We start from the raw sequence: 4,005 nt of genomic DNA on the forward strand, positions 1-4,005 counted from the left end.
AGACGCCCTTATCCAGAGCGACTTACAATCAGTAGTTACAGGGACAGCCCCCCCCTGGAGACACTCAGGGTTAAGTGTCTTGCTCAGGGACACGATGGTAGTAAGTGGGGTTTGAACCTGGGTCTCCTGGTTCATAGACGAGTGTGTTACTCACCAGGCTACTACCACTCGGTCAGATTGAATGGACTAGTATTTTTTACACAGGTTGCCAAATTCTGATGAAATTCAGCCAAAAGATGCTGCCATTATATGGTGGGATTTAGCTTTTTTTTCTATGCACGAGTAAAGAGGTTTTGAAGTGGAGCCGGTTTGTTGCATTTGAAAATGTGAGACCCAACATAAAAGTATTAATACAACTGGGCGCATGTAATTATGCAAACGTCTTATTTCCTCCCGATTTCAGGCTGCGCGTAATTGCACTGCAATACAATCTCGGCGCTCTCTGGGTCTCAGCGCGCCACCAGCGGGCCTGAGGAATGGCGTATTTTTAGACGCGGCAAATAATGAAAGATCAGACAAAAACCGTGGACACCCACTGCCGTCCGGCCGCCTCATCGTGCCGGGTTCCCTCTCTCTCTCTCTCTCGCTCTCTCTCTTTCTTTTCACGTCTGGCTTCCTACGAATCTATTGTAGGGTTCGGAGGTTAAAAATAGGCTCTTGCGCGGGACGAGGGGGGGGGAGTCAGTTCACCGCCTGAACCATAAACAAACACGACGTCTGACTGCGGCGCATGGAGTCATTAGTGGCTTGTGGGAGAGCTGACCTGGGATCAGGACAAGACGGGCCGGTCCTCGAAAAAAAAAAAAAAAAAAGGCAGAGGAGCACAACAGGATGCCGTACTGGCGTGGCGGCCTTCCAGGAGCTGACCCAGAAAGACCCTCGCTCTCGTCCCTGCCTCTGCTCGACCTCCGCACCCGTCCCAGAATGCCCTTGGCTCGCGTGCAGAGCCTGAACTGCCTCGCGCCGCGGGAAAGGCCTTTGTTTTGTTGTAAAGCCTGTCGTTTTTCCACGCGGTCTAATTGGACCAAAACGAACGCTCATTGACAGGCCCGGCGCGTAATTAAATACTTTCCACGGGCCGCCTGCCAGTGTCCCGCTTCGGGCCGGACCCACGCGACTGATAATCACCGGGAACGTCTCATGGCGGCCGAACAACCGCTGGCCTCGCCTTTTCCGGCTTCATCCCGCTCTGTCAGGTGCGCGTTCGGGGCGAAGGGGGCTGGGCGGTTAAAATTCATTGTTTTAATCAAGGCCCCGATCGATAGCCGCTGAGATACGTATTGATTTCTTTTGGCCTCTCTGGAGTCGAGTGTGGAAGTGCTGTCCCTGCACAACGGGCCGGGCGACGGAGGCGGAGCTCACAACGCACACCGGGGCAGTCACGTGACACGTCACAATGTCCCGTTTACATTTGATTTTTTATCATAATTATTAATAGTAGTATTATTATAGTTTGAAGGCGGTGATAATTGATATTTCTGGATTTCTTCTGAGGTCGCCACAGCAGATCCACCAGACCGGATGTCCGCACAAAGATTATGGCAAAAACCCCAAGAAATGCTTGGTCACGTTATGACTTCAATGGTTTATTAATGAAGTTAAATTTCTTTGCGAATGTAATTTTAAGAGAATAAAATGTCATTTTTAGAAAAAAAAAAGATATTTAATTTCTGTGACTTTTTCTCACTATCTGGAAAGCTGTCTGGATTGTGATATTTTTAAAAATGCTGAATGTTTATTTGACATGTCAAGGTAACAGAAAGAGAAGAATGTCATGGAAATTACTGTGACCTTTTGTGGGCCTCTGGTGCCAGAAGTTAAAATACATACACAAAACACATCATATAAAATCAAATCAGTCCATTTGTCTAACAAAATATGACATATGAGCTGTTTGTAATTAATTAATTTATTTTATTCATACTAAGGACAATTTCATACTAACTATTCGTCCGCCTTGCTTTTCCCATTGAACTCACTGTTGCTATGGTAACCAAGTGAAAAAAAAAAAAAAAAATCCTACAACAATGGCCTCAAAGGATATAGATTTCTGAAGACAGAACTCCCACTGAATATGCTGATTGGTGGCATGAGGCCGTCCCCGCCCTCGGATAATTTCCACCGTGAGCAGAACAGCCCAGTCAGATATTGCTCCGCTTTCTCCTCTCCGTTTGAGTCATCCTCGTCTCGGTGGCAAACCGCAGCCTGCCACATACATAAACTGTTAACCTTTCCCCGCCCGCGCCGGCCTCTCGGGTCGGGCCGCGAACTCGGCCCGCGGCTTCGCCTTTTTCGGGCCCGGACGTGCGAAAATCGATCGCGCACGAGGCTGAATGGGGAAAAGAGGTGCTGCCTGCTGGTGGGGGAGCTTGTTTGGAACAAGCGTCACGACAACGCGTGAGTCCGCTACGCCACGCCGCCAAACACGCTCTGTGCGGAACGTCTGATGAAGGCGATGCGGAATATGTGATGAGTGCAGGACGAGGCAGCGTGAACGGAGGCACACTCACGTCCCAAATTAGCCCTTCAGACCGCGTCACCTGACTGGTCAGCTGACTGTCGAACAGGCCCGGGCCCTGTTGCCGTTATCTGAAATCCCGCCCGGAGCCGCCCTTGTCATCGTTCCCCCTGCCCAGGTCCAGGTCCGTTACGTGTCTGAATTGTGGGCGCCGCCGTTTCCTGCGCCTGCCATCGCTCCATCCGGCCGGCATTCGCTTCTGCCAGCAAGAGGAAGCAGACGCGCGGTTTCAAAACTGAGAGGCTGAAACTGCAGCCGTGACGAGGCAAAAAAAAAAAAAATTATGAATGAGTCGAACTCAAACCTCATAAACTGCATGCATATGCATAACTTCATATGCATAATTTCTCCAGGCTCCTTTTTAATATCGTTTTGGTCTTTTTTTCTCTTCATTTCGCAAATTATGCATAGCTGCATTGTTAATGACCGCATCACGTTAATCGCTGCAAACGCTGTTTCTTTTTATATTGTTATGCATACGGAATGGGGCAGCGGTGGCCTAGCGGTTAAGGAAGCGACCCCGTAATCAGAAGGTTGCCGGTTCGAATCCCGATCCGCCAAGGTACCACTGAGGTGCCACTGAGCAAAGCACCGTCCCCACACACTGCTCCCCGGGCGCCGGTCATGGCTGCCCACTGCTCACTCAGGGTGATGGGTTAAATGCAGAGGACAAATTTCACTGTGTGCACCGTGTGCTGTGCTGCTGTGTATCACATGTGACAATCACTTCACTTAAAAAAGGAATGAAATTACAATAAGGCTTTGATTTGATTGGCTCTCGCCTATTCAGAGGACACAGATGTACAAATGCAATTTGCATTTTTGCAATTTTGCATGTCAGGAGCACGTCAGGTTGTTTGCAAATGTGCTTTCTTTGGTGGAGCTTGTGGAACTTTAAGGGTCCCGGAGAGACCGTCACCGTTTCCACGCTCCCTCTCCCGTCTGCGGCGCGACTCGCCCGGCCTTCTCGTGCTTTGTGGCAGGGCCGGACGGCCGATCGCGCGTGAACCGGGGGAGGCTCGCCCCACGCGGGCGGCTTTGTGTGTCACGTCCTTCCTATGGGGAGCGTTGGGTTTTTTTTTTTTTCCATTCGCCGACACTTCCTGTGCCGCGTCTGCCGGTTTCCTGCAGAGCAGAAGGAGAGAAACGTCGACGTGGCCGCCGTTACGGCGCGCACACTTCTGCAGGAAAGAGGCGGGGCCTCTGCCGGCCGCAGGACGGCGGCAGAAGAACGCGGGGCCCGAGGTGGCCCTTTTCTTCGTCCTAGCGGGCGGAGCGCGCTCGGGCCCGGCAGGGCCGGCGCTATAGATAACCGCCGGACGGTGTCACATGTCCCCAGCGTTACCATATAAGACCGGGCCATGAGTCACCCCGGCTCTCTGACCCGCGAGGAGGGAAGTCATGATTCATGCACGCCGCCCAAAAATACTCCGGCATGCCACCCCGCCGACACCACACACACACACACACACACCGCTCGCGGCGAA

This window comes from Denticeps clupeoides, unplaced genomic scaffold, assembly GCF_900700375.1.
Source record: "Denticeps clupeoides unplaced genomic scaffold, fDenClu1.1, whole genome shotgun sequence".
Lineage (NCBI taxonomy): Eukaryota > Metazoa > Chordata > Actinopteri > Clupeiformes > Denticipitidae > Denticeps > Denticeps clupeoides.